The 13760-nt window shown below is 34.0% G+C and overlaps 2 long non-coding RNA genes across 2 annotated transcripts in view; both read right to left on the bottom strand.

The window, feature by feature from the left end:
• Positions 1 to 13760, bottom strand: part of LOC116591328 — a 139828-nt gene that overhangs the window by 49612 nt on the left and 76456 nt on the right. The gene's annotated exons all lie outside the window — the stretch shown is intronic.
• LOC116591333 lies at positions 4419 to 6165 on the bottom strand. The gene is made up of 2 exons (XR_004285963.1): positions 6009 to 6165; positions 4419 to 5955 (listed from the first exon to the last, which is right to left on the bottom strand). It is a non-coding gene; the product is annotated as an uncharacterized LOC116591333 (long non-coding RNA).

Here is a 13760-nt window from a genome sequence, read left to right as displayed (position 1 = left end):
TGGGCTCTTCGGAAGGATTAAATAAACAAATGAATAAATAAAATTGTAAAGCTATGACTATTTAGAGCAACTGGGTTTTGAATACCATTCTTTTTTTTTTTAGATTTTATTTATTTATTTGACAGACAAAGATCACAAATAGGCAGAGGCAGGCAATGAGAGAGGGGGAAGCAGGCTTCCTGCTTAGCAGAGAGCCAGATGTGGGGCTCAATCCCAGGACCCTGGGATCATGACCTGAGCTGAAGGCAGAGGCTTTAACCCACTGAGGCACTCAGGCACCCCTTGAATACCATTCTTGAGTTTTGAAAAAATATGCCAATATCTTACACTGTCCACAAGACTAGTGTAAAATGTGGTCTTCTGTCAAACTACATTATATTTTCATAGCTGTATTAACTCAGTTACCTTTATCACCCTGCCAATAATTTGTGTTATTTAAAGACTGTAGATATGAGTACACTCTCTTAGCTATAAAGTCTATTTTAATCTGTTCTCACTTGCTTGTCCCACGCACATTCAGTTAATTGCTTTAATCCTTCCTCTAGTCAATGTCTTCATTTTGATTATCTACCTTGCCTTGAAATATTCCTAACATTTCAACTATTTATTGATCCCAAGGATCTTAAAATAAGTTTATTACTAGAGAAGCAACCCAGTACAGTGAAACAGAGAAGCATACTCAAATGGAGTTTTCATGATCTTTATATAAACCTTAAGGGAAAAAAAGAAGACTTAAATATTTTATAAGAAAATTGCACCATGAAACTTGGACACTCTTCTCTATTATTTATGACAAATTTTCTCATTAAATCTCCTTTGTTTTTTGATCAGGACAAATTGAATTTTATTGTGCTTTCCTAGTCTTGGTTTTATTTTAAAAAACATTCTGACAGGTTCTTTATATAGTAGCTCCCCAACAGCATTTAAGTGAATGTGAAATAGTGCAGTCAATGTTGGTACATATCAGTGAGCAATTATTGCTTCAGTTTTGATTCTTCCTGTGATTTTTTTTTTTTCAGCCCTTGAGAGGTTTGCCATTCTCTCAAATGGAAGATATTTTTCCCTCAAAGAGGTTCCTTGAGTACTTCTTCAATGCTGAGTGCAAGTTCTAAATTATTTCTCTTCTTTTACTGAGGGAATAAACACAACCATCATTTTCTTTGGAAGTCCTCTCCATATTGTTTTTCCACTCCTTTTTATACTGAAGATCTGGTCAGTCATTGAAAACACTGATACTAATTTTTTTAAACTCTAAGTCCTGCCACAACACTAGCTTAGTGCAAAGCTAACATGTGTTTTTTTTTAATTAATATTCAAACAATATCTTCTGTTTCCTGACTACTTTGACTCCATTTCTTGCTCACACCAATAATGTTAGCCACCTAATATTTGTTGCCACCTAATACTACTATAAATCATAAATCTTGAATTTTATCCCTCACTTGCTGGAAAAAGAATTGCTTTCCCATCTAAACCTTTTATACTACAACATATAGTGTATGTACACACTATAAAATTCTATAAACTTCCATTGTATTGATCAGTAGATCCCAAAATCTTCTCAGGATCTAAGAGGAGCTTTATTATTTCATTTTTCTATATAGCCTAAGACCCTCGATTCATCACCTATCACACCTTTTCACCATCACTCTGAAATCTCTCCAATCTCCATCCATTCTACTATACCCATCTGGAGGAAGAAAACAGAAGACCACCCTAACCTTGAAACACTCTTGATATTTGTCTTTTCTGCTTCTAAGTGTCCTAAATCTAGACCAGGTAAAATGCATCAGTCATGTGCACTGTTGCCAATGGAGATTCAAGGGATCCATAATCTTTTCCCCCAAATCTTTTTCTCTTATTAATTAGTGGTACACCTAACGACTTAGTCTGCTATTGCTAAAATCTGAGGAGACAATCTAAATCCTTTACATCATGTCATTAATGAAAAGTCTAATATTTTTTTCTAAGTATTTCTCAAGTTTGTCTTGTCTTTTTCCCCAGCCTTCTACCACTGGCCTATTTCAGGCCTTAACATAACTTATCTAGATTATTTTAAAAGGCTTTGGAGTGGTTTCCTTGCCTCCAGTGCTGAAGCTTTATCGACAACACATTCATAACTATATCACTCTTTTGCTTAAAAACTATCAGGTATCTCCTACACCATCTTTATGACTGAGTGAAAAGTGTCTTTTCTACACCTCTACAGTGTTTTCACTGTCTCGTGGAACTAAGTATATTATATTGCTACTATTTTATAGGACAGCTTATTTCCACTAAATATAAGCTCCTTGAGAACCATGGTCATATTTATCTAACTGTATGCTTCTAACAGTACTTCTGAAAAAAAAAAAAAGGTGCTTAGTGAGTATTTGATAAATAAAATAAATCATTCCGATTACTAATGGCAGAAGCCATCCAATTTATACAGCAAGGGATGAAGCAAGATGCTAACTCTCAAAATTATATGCACACACACACACATACATATATATATATATGAATATATTCAAAATATTATCCTTTAGTGCTGAGTGCTTACACTTATATTCTTCCATATGGGTTGATGGTTTACACAGGTCAGAGGTAGATTTTGCTTTCTTTAACATACAAATAAATCTAGTCACACAGCTCTTTTTTTTTTTTTTTAAAGATTTTATTTATTTATTTGACAGAGAGAAATCACAAGTAGATGGAGAGGCAGGCAGAGAGAGAGAGAGGGAAGCAGGCTCCCTGCTGAGCAGAGAGCCCGATGCGGGCCTCGATCCCAGGACCCTGAGATCATGACCTGAGCCGAAGGCAGCGGCTTAACCCACTGAGCCACCCAGGCGCCCTAGTCACACAGCTCTTCATTTGACCCTGGAAATATTTGTTATGTCAGTTTATATCACTATCAAAAATTTTTGCTGTTTAAAAATGTATAGCAGCAGTGTTCTCAAATTGAGTTTCTGTGTCCTTCATGTTTTCTCATTTTTCAGATAAATACCTATTGGCAATAGGTATCATCCCCCCAGCCCATTATTTACATGTCCCCTGCACGATACTAGGGTCAATGAGTGATTATTGCCTGTCTAAATTGAAAGTATTATATAATTGTAATTTCTTCTTTTTAATCAGATGCTCTCAGCAATTTTGCCTACTCCTCTACAGAGAACAGATGACAATGTCTGGAGACATTGGTTATTGTCACAAGTATAGAGGAATTTGGGAATTACTGTCATCTAGTGGATAGAGGCAGAGGTGTTACTTTGTACAATGATACAGGTCAGCCCACAAATTCCAAATGATCAGAGAGATCTTTAGGAAAGCCCAAAATGTCAATACTGCTGGGATTGGAAGACCCTAGTTTAGATATCATCTTATGTTGGGAAATACTCCAATAGAGAAAATAGATTTCATTAATGCATGCATCAAATACTTAAGACAAGTATCACAGCACATTGTACTAGGCACTATTGGGAACAAACAAATGGATTCTCTAAGAAACCTGCTTTCAAAGGTTTTATGATCCAATCTACCAAGAAAAGGGACTATTTATTGTAAGATTTACATGTACACTCAGAGAAATATAAATAACAATGGAGACAGCATTATTGAGGTAGAAAAAACTTGAAATTATATGGCAGTTTAAGAAATTATTTCAATCTGTGTAGGAAGCTAGAAAAAATGTTGAAGAAAGCTTTTTTTTTTTTTTTTTAAGATTTTATTTATTTGTTGGAGACAGAGCTCAAGCAGGGGCAACGGCAGGCAGACAGAGAAGCAGGTGCTCCACTGAGCAAGGAGCCCGATGTGGGACTCAATTCCAGGACCCTGGGCTCATGATCTGAGCCGAAGACAGACTCTTAACCAACTGAGCCACCCAGGCGTCCCAAAGAAAGCTTTATTTTTATTTAATCTTAAGGGATTCAATAGGTTTAAGACATGTTAAGTCAGAGGAAAGGATTTCCAAACTCTGTAATAAGAACAGTAAAATCTTTCTCTATTCTTATTTTCTTTTCCCCCTCTATCTTTACATTCTATTTCATTCATAGTTTTTTATACTATTTAATATGATCAAGTGACAATCTCCAATGAATAAAATTAATTGAAATTATTTAGTAATTTTTCAAAATGTGTTGCTAGACTCAGGAACTAAAACAGTTAATTTTTTGAGAATTTTTAGTTAAATATCTATATGTACATTCATATACACATGCATGTCTATACATGTAAATGTCCATGAAAGAGGCAGACATAAATGAATAATTGATTCATTCCATGGGAGAACATGAGAGACAAACACCAAGAAAATATGAAATTTGGGCTCAACACTGTGAATGAGTAAGAATTCGAGGACAGAGGAAAGAAGCAGCACCAAAAAATATAAGTAAAATCAGAGGTGTAAATATGCTTCTTCTTCTTCTTTTTTTTTTTTTTTAAATGATGCTGGATAAGTATCCTGGAATCAGGGAATAAATGGCCTTATGTGCTTATTTAATTCACATGGGTACTCTGTATATAAACGCTTCATTAAATATTTAGTTTAAATAACATTATAACCTAATATTAATTTTTGGCATTTCATTTTGCTTTCAAATTCAGTGCCAATAAATATGACATATAGCAATCCATTTTATGTGTTTGTGTGGTGGGGGTGTCTTTGTTTGTTTTCTTGTGTTTTTATTATTTTAAATATTTACCTGTGTGCATTTACATTCTCTCCCCTCCAGTCTAAGGCTTCCCTTTGAGACTGAGATCCTGGGACTCCCCACCCCCATGCTCCAAATCACATTGAGTAGTCTGTGTTTCTTTGTTTGACAATTGGCACCAGTCTGAGACATGGTGCTGTGTAATCACAGCACGAGCTAGATTACAGGGAGATGATCAAGGATCTGGCTGTGATAATTAGACAACTTAACTTTTTGTGTGGTAGAAGTTTGCAGTGAGCCTCATTTTATTATTTCCTTTAAAGCTTATTCTCAGAGCATACAGAAATTTTATGTCCTAGAAAACGAGAAGGTGTCCCAGCCTCCTTGCTCTTACTTACTCCTCAAGTCTAATCCATCATTACAGGCAGAAGTGCCTGCCTACTTAGAGCCTCTCTAATTCTCTCCCGCCCCCCATTTCTACACCAGGTTCTTTGTTTATGCTTGCATAGGGGCTTTTCCAGCACCTACTCACCAATGGCCCTGCATTCAGGTTTTATTTCAGTGCTGTAGAGAACCAACCAATTTGTAAATCTGCAAATCCCATTGCTTCCTTACTTAAAACTTTCCAGTGACCCTCACTGCCGATGGGATAAGATCCAAAATCCTGAGACCTGCACAAGCCCTTCAAGCCCTCTCTCTGGCCCCTCCTCATGCCTTGCTCTGTGCTAACATGCACACCCTGCATGTGTATGGAACAGACAGTTGCTGCCTGCACCAGTCAGGCTTAAGCCTAGATAGGGAGTCCTTCCAAGGGAGGCGTCACTGCTGTGTGTGCAGATTGCCCAGCCGCACCTCCTGTCTGCCTCAGCTTTCGAGAGGAGTCAGACTCTTCTGGGGGGCCCCAGTCAGTGGTTGAATAAGACGGTGGTACCAGTGCCGGACCACCTCTGCCTGTTGCAGGACCCTCTAACTAGGAATCTTTGCTCCAGGCTCCATGTGAGCCTGTCAGAGACTTTGCCAGGTTTGTATTGCAGTTTTAATTTCCCTGCCTGATCCTCCATCCCTTTCTCTCATTTCACAGGTCTAATTCTTCAGTTGGCTTTTAGCTCCATCTCCTTTTCCATTTCCAGATGAACCCAGTGTTAAAATGTTCATATGCCTGCATACCATGCAAGGGATCCTGTGATTGCTCAGCAGGAATGCCTGCTTTCTCTCCTTTTCACGGAGTTTCATCTTGTCCCTTCAGACTTCCCTGTAAACTAAAGTCTGATGGATGCCTTCACCTTCATGCTTTCATTGAACTATAATTGTTCCTATACTTGTCTCACTCTCTCTCAGCATCTACTCTTCCTGAGGACATGCCCATACCTTATTTGACACTCTGACTTTAGTGCCTATAATTATACCTGGCAGATTTACTCACTTACTGATAATACAGAGTTAATTTAGTATTTATTAAGTAAAAGGCCCTGTTCTTGCTGCTGGAGGTAGAGATGTAAATAAGGAAAATGTTTTTTTCCCCTCATTCTGTATGTAGGTGTGTGTATGTGTGTTTAAATTTGTCACACAGTTATTTATCTTTATTACTATTGTAGGTCAAGGAAAGGGAGAAAATAATAAGGATATAAAATGCAGGATGGACCTGGCATAAAAAGGTCTGAAAAAATTGCTTTGATGAAATTTTATATAAGCTGAATTTTGTAAGCTGAGTGAAAGTTAATTAACTGGAGGAGGAAACATGATGTTTATTGAATGAATCAAATAATGTAGTTTATGTTTATAAAATTACACTCCAGAGACAAATGCAACAATTTTTATTAGCCACATCAAATCTTTCTTTATTTGTGAGCAATTACGTTTAATGCATTTTTTCTTTCAGGAAATGTTGTATTTACATCTTAACTACCATCTCCACAAAACCATTTAAATGTACTTTTCTAGTTGTAAACATGTCTAGTTTCAAATTTCAAGGTATCATCTGCTTATGGTTTGAGAACCTATATGAGCCCAATGGAGTCTTAGACCTACTAGTTTCCATGATTCTCCAAATATCATTTATTTTTAACCTCTTCAATAAATCATCAAAACAAGTATTTACCAACAGAATTGATTCTTACAAATGTTTATAGCAGACAGCGAGGAGTACATTTTTATATTTTCTGGCAACAGAATCTTCAATTTTAATGACTCTTCTGTAAAATGTATTAAATAAAATCTCCTGCCAGTTCCAGGTTCATAGAAGATACTCATTTTCAACATGTTTGATCGAAGAGAATTGAACTGCTAAAATGTAAGAAAGTAATAATGATTTTGGAAAAAGTTTCTAGACATTTGAGAGTATAACATTTTGATACCAAATAGCTGGTGGGATTAATTTTTTATTTCATCACTGTCTTGTTGGCCCCATACAGACACAAATCTATTTCTATTGTTTCCATTTTCACTTCACCCCTTATGCCTCATTAGGCTTGCAATAGAGAAAAGGCTAGCACAAAATAAAGCTTAGATCAATCATTCCCCTATAGTCCAGAGCAAGTAAAATCAATCTCTGTACATTCAGGTGGTTCTCAGCTATTGACTTCAAACTTTCCTGATCCAGAGGTTACTGTATTGTTAATTGCACTGAAGTTGAGTGTTTGTGCTTCAGTCTATTTCTTAACTATCTTTAGAGAATGCACACCACCATATCTCTATTAGTTTCTTTTGTGAATTGATGAATCTGGGATCTTTAACCTATGATTAGAAGCTTGATAATAATTACCTAAAGTATTATGACTAGCTCTTATGTAGAAGCTGCTACTAGTTTGCTGAAGAATTTATAGCTTTTAGCTTCAAATCTCATTGTATAATGATTTTTTAAAGACCTGTGTATCAGCTGTTAATATATCAACATAGTAGAAAATTGGTCAGAAGCTATGAGGATAAAAGGTTTTTTTAAAAAATGTGAACGTATTATTTGTGTTGTTTGACAGATTTTTAAAATTTCATTTTTTCTTACAATCACTGTTATGAAATCTTGTAGTTGATCATTATTATGCAAATATTTATCATATTGATCATGCATCATTTATTATTCTGCATATAGTAGGCAGTAGGCATTATGACTTTAGAAGTATTTCTTTTGAGCATGAAAACTTGGTTTTCAACAAGTTTTCCATATAACACCCAGTGCTCTGTGCAATACTGCCCTCCTTAATATCCACCACCAGGCTCACCCATCCCCCTACTCACCTCCCCTCTAATGGTAGCCAACACTCTAACTTTCCAACTAAAATCCTACAGATATGAAAGAGCTTAAATTTAGAAATGACTATGAGCATGACTACATTAAAACAAAGTATCTAGAAGACAACAAAATGATTCAACCTATCAGTTAAATGTCTGATAAATCAAAAACAAAATGCATAGATGGGTCAAATGTTGAGGCTGATTTGTTGTTGTTGTTGACATGTGATAAGTGATCTGTGTCTTTGATTGCTCCCATGTAGCTGTGTCATGGTTAGCTCCAGAAAAATTTGTTAAGTCGGCAATGCTGTTGTTTTTGGCTTCTTATCTCTTTTGATTGACTGTATCTTACCTTTACTGGATTTATCACTACCTAACACAAAAGCAGTGAATAAATCACATATCAGTAAATGAACTATTTATTACATATTTAGGGGTGCCTGGTTGGCTCAGTGGGTTAAAGCCTCTGCCTTCACCTCAGGTCGTGATCTCAGGGTCATGGGATCTAACCTCACATGGGGCTCTCTGCTCAGCAGGGAGCCTGCTTCCTCCATCTCTCTCTCTGCCTGCTTCTCTGCCTACTTGTGATCTCTGTGTGCCAAATAAATAAATAAAATCTTAAAAAAAGAAATTTATTACATATCTAATATTATAGTTAGTACTAATAAACTACTCACATTTTTTGAACCTTCCTCTAAGAGCTTAACATATATTATCTTATCTCCTATAACCACCCTGCAAAGTGTACATGTCCTAAGATCATACCCATTTAACTGATTTAAAAAAGAAGAAAAAACAGATTAGGAGAAACTGAGTGAATTTACCAGTGTTACAAAGTTAGAAAGTGATCAGAGAACGAGATTGTTTTCATAGATAAGAATAGCACAAATCTATACTCTGGAAATAAACAAATACTCATAGCAGCAAGTTAAGGAGAAAAAGCAAGTGGCTGCCCTTACTCCATTAGCAAAAACCATTTGTTTGGAGGAGAAATCATGTTTATTCAATTCAGAGACATGATAAAAACTTGTTCCTAAAGAATAACATAAGAATTTTATTTGGGCATCAGAGATAGACTAAATATTCAAATTCAAACCTGAAACTTGAGATTTTCAATATTTTTATTTCTTTGTTTAAATAATTGAATAATTAAGCACTTTGGAGTATTGAAAAAAATTCAAGGGAAAAAAAGTGGATGTCCTTCATATCTGGAAGTCACAGAATGTATACTTCCAAAAGCCAACTGAAAGGTGTGGTCTCAGGTTGGAAAAAAGGAAAGAAAGTGTCTTTAATGAAAGTCGAACAACCAGAACAACAAAAAACAATTATAGAGCTGAATTTTCAGCTTCTCATAATAAAAATCTTTGTCAGTTATATTGTGAAACTAGAAACAATACCTATCTAATTAGGTTCATAAATAGTCTGACAAAAATACTTAAAATTATCAAGCTAAATGTGATACTATAATGTATTGACCTTGTAATTTCCTTGAGAACACAGGCATGACTAATAATATGAAGTCTGTATGTAATATGTCATTATTGAGTATTCTGACTTTTGCCTTATTCATGAAACTTTTAAAATCCTCAGAAACAGTACAGGTTTTAAAAACAAAAACAATTTAAAAACAACTTAAAAATGTTCTCCAATTGCTACCAAGTTTAATTCTCTCACACAGATATACTAAAGTAATGCCTGGTTCTAACTGGCACTGAAACTCAGCAGCCCATGTCTGACCAAAATCAACACACTAAATAAGAGAGAGCCCTCAAGGTCTTTGGCCTCTCTGCAAAACTGTTTCTGTCCAAAAGTGTGTTAAAAATGCAAATGCATTCATTCTGTTTCTTCGTGAATGGTAGTCGAAGTTAAGAAATGTTATCGTGTGAATGAAATAGAATGTAGAGAGAAGAAACAGAAATTGTGTGCATGGTTTTAAAATACCAAAAATTTAAGAATGTAGAAAAGCAACAAGTGTAGCTATAAAATGGTATAATTATTAATGATTTTTAAAATTAAAAAAATCAAAAACCAAAAATAATGCCACTAAATTAAATATTTTTTATTTGTGTTTATATATTTAGCCAAATTTTCTCACCAAGAATGTTTTTATCATTTGTTTTCTTTTTTTTGGCTTATTCATCCTACTCATGCTTATTTTTTAAATTTACTCTTATTTAATAAATTTATTAGTTGATTTAATATTTTATGTTATTTTTAAATGGAATAACCTAATAGAATGGAATCCCTAAATGATCAGGGATTTATATATTTTATTTTTTTTACTTATTTTTATATTTTTAAATAAACAAAATTAAATTTAAATTTAAATGTTAAATTTAAAATTTAGCATTTAAATTTAAATTTAAAAATAGTTACCAGAATACCAAAGGTTGAAATACATGTAAAAAGCAAAAAGAAGAAAAATCCCCTGTATACATGTATTCATGTCTGTCACAGACACCATTAGTAATTTTAGAATTTTGTTCCACTGTTTGCATGTAAATTCATGAATTATATTAAGCTTCTCTAAGTTTTCACATACTGTGTGGATCCATAACCACTTATGTCATATCTATAAGTAAGGGTCACTTAGTTGAAAACCATTGCTTTATCCCTGCTTTCTCTATTATGTATATAAATGAAACTTGAATTAGTTGAATTACACTTAAAAGATTAAATGCCCCCCTTATAGAGCTAGAAACACAATTCACACACAAAAAATGAAAAAGCAGAGCAAAACTTATTTTAGTATTTCTCTAAGCCAAATGTGCTATTTGTATTCCTGATACATTTTATATTACTCTTGTTATCAAATGCTTTCCTTAAAGATGTTCTGATAATCCAAAGTAGATTTTCACTATAGCTCTCTCTTCCTGACCCCATAAAATACACAGCTCTTTGCTATCACAGACATATGATAAATAATTTTTTAGTGATCACCTTTTCTGTTACTATAAAAAATAATTTATAATATTTGCACAAATATCAAAATTAGGAAAATATATGACTTTAAGATATTGCATCTTCTGTATTCTCAAAAAGAATATATTATTTTGCAGCACAAAGAGAGCATCTCTTGGTTTTATATAATGAACACTTAAGTAAAAGATTTTTATAACTTTGGTGATATTCCTAATTGCTCTTTGATTTTCTCTCAGTGTATCTCTAAATATAGAAATCTAAAATTGTTCTTACCCCACTTGATGTTCAAATTCAACAACAGATTTTCAGTTTTACTTTCACTTTATATTTTATATGGTCCTTTTATAGTTCACAAATTTTCTCAAAATCAGTTGATACATAACTATCATCTTACTCAGGTAAGTTCTTAAATAAGTTGCTTAATTATAAGCAGTAATTAGTATAGTAAAAACTTCTAGATTTCTGTAATCAAAATGTTTATTTTTCATGGATATAGAAAAACTTTTCCTGAATGGAATACAAATCAAGATCAACCAATGAATTACAAAACAATTCATAGAGATATTTTCTTTTAAATTAATTTTAATTCATCATTTGCATGAATTAACCATAAATAAAATATATATGAACTCATGAATTTGAAATATATTGCTCTTTGTTAAATAACAGTCTCTTTAAAATGAGTCACATTTATTCTTGATCTTTATGTTTTTCCCTCTTCTTAGTACTAATTCTATTTATGAGAAGATACTTGGATTAGAGAGTGAGGTAGTCACTAGAATTTGTGCACGGAGCTTATCGAAATCTGAGTTTTTGTTCCCATTTTAGAGCCTGATGAAGACTTTCACATTTCCTACTCAGGCAGTACTTTTCAATAGTTATACAACGTGCTATCTTTAACTCACTGAATATTGTGCTGTTCATGTGCTAGAGAGCCACTAATTAACATATTTGCAGTTTTTAATCTGTATTTTCTCACTATTGTCATAGCAATAGAATTTCAAGTCAATTTTGTAACTGTCTTCACTTTCTAAGAACTTGAGTAAGAGTCAAAAGATTTTTTTTTTAGGAGTCAAAGGTTTTTTTTTTTTTTCTTTATTTGAGAGAGAGAGCTTCAGGGCAGGGGTGGCAGGGGCTGGCGGGGGGTCGGGGGGCAGAGGGAGAAGCAGATTCCCTGCTGTGTGTTGAGCCCCACCCGGGGTAGATCCCAGGACCCCAAGACCCTGACCTGAGCCAAAGTTAGATGCTCAATCAAAGGCTTAGGCTCCCCTGAGTCAAAAAATTTAAACTATTTCACAGTTTCTTCAGCATTTTCCTGGGGTGCTAGCAAGTAGTAGTCCAGTCTGTGTCTCTAGCATTCCTGGATTGAAGTGAACACCCGTGTACAACCTCATCCTAAATAAACTAATGGGAGAGCAAATACATGTTTTTAAAAGTTTAGTGCCTTATCAAATAATGGTTTAGTTTGTTTTCTGAGTGTGTGTGTGTGCTTATATGAATGTATTTGTTTGCTTTCTGATTAGAGGAATCAGGATTTGTAACATTGAACAAGGGTCATAGCTTTACCTTCTGGAGCTTTAAAATGGTGAAAATAACACCATAAGTGTTAGAATTAAATAAAATTTGATATGTACAGCATCAAGTAGATGAATGCCTCAGCCTATCTCATACTTAATAACATTTACTTAACTCAGTAATTGTGATGATAAACTTCATGCAAACACAAAGTTAATAGAATCAAAAAATGAGACTGTTGAAATTGACATTGATTTTACTTTCTCAGGAAATTCTTTCCCACAAAGATAATATTCTAATAACATTATTGTTTGTTTCAGAAACTTTCTAAAAGTCTATTTATGCAAATAATAAACTATTCCATTGGCCTGACTTCTCAGGGCAATGGATCACGCAACCAGGGAAACCATTCTCTTAACAAATCAATGGTTACTCATCAAGACACCTGCAAAACCCTTATTACTCTATCAATTCTATTGTTATATCATGAATTTGAGAATATTGCATTGAAAGATCCACCTTAATCCAAGCCTAATCTTTATAAATACCCACTAATTACCTTTTGGAGATACTACTAAGATTGTCAGTGGTATTGTCTATTACTGCAGTAAGTAACAAACTCATCTTTGCTTGACCAACTGGTTACTTTGGTGGACTCTTAGGAACTCAGCAGTTGATAAAGATAATGATAATAACAGTGTCTATGCTTTTGTGTAGTAATTTATTTTCACTAGTCATTTTCATGCTTAATAATTGCATTTTTCCCTTGTCATAACTGGGAGTTTTCTAGATTTATTTTATAAACAAGAAAACATATTTCATGAAATGAGTGTTGTAAGTAAGAGAATCCCTACTTTTTTCTCTCTAGTGCTTTGTTTTTCTTATTATAAGTGTCCTCTGCCATAGGTTGTTCTATAGTCCTCTTCACCTTTAAAAATAATTTGAAAGAATGAGGTCAAAATACCTGAAGACCATGCAGAGCCATATTATTCTTAGTAACATTATTTGAACCAAGCGATTGTTTGAAGTTATCATTTATTTCTAAGCCAACATAGTCACAGATATAACTTTAATTTATTCTCTTGATCTCTACAATAGAGAGATATTTCAAGATTTTGGTAGGGAAAAGGTCAAAAGGACCTCATACGCTACCCCTCAAAGCTTGGCTGGTGATTTCACAAAATGTTCCCTTTTTCACAATTCTTATTAAAATACAATTGTCTTTGTCAAGTACTTGAAAAAAATCTAGCTTGTGTAAATTCATCTTTTCTTTCATAATAAGTATACCTGAGAAAGACCATTGGCTTATTTCAGAAAGACTTCATTTATAAAGAGTCTAAAACTTCTTATGCAAAATGCAAGTGTATGCAAGGGAATGAGGTTTTCTTTAAAGAACTAGTTGCTCTAAGCAGATAAATATAAGAAGGTACTGAAACTTGTGGAGTTCCTCTTCAGAAATGTATGGACATT

Source organism: Mustela erminea, chromosome 5 (genome assembly GCF_009829155.1).
Source record: "Mustela erminea isolate mMusErm1 chromosome 5, mMusErm1.Pri, whole genome shotgun sequence".
Lineage (NCBI taxonomy): Eukaryota > Metazoa > Chordata > Mammalia > Carnivora > Mustelidae > Mustela > Mustela erminea.
This window is presented reverse-complemented; position numbering and strand designations above follow the sequence as displayed.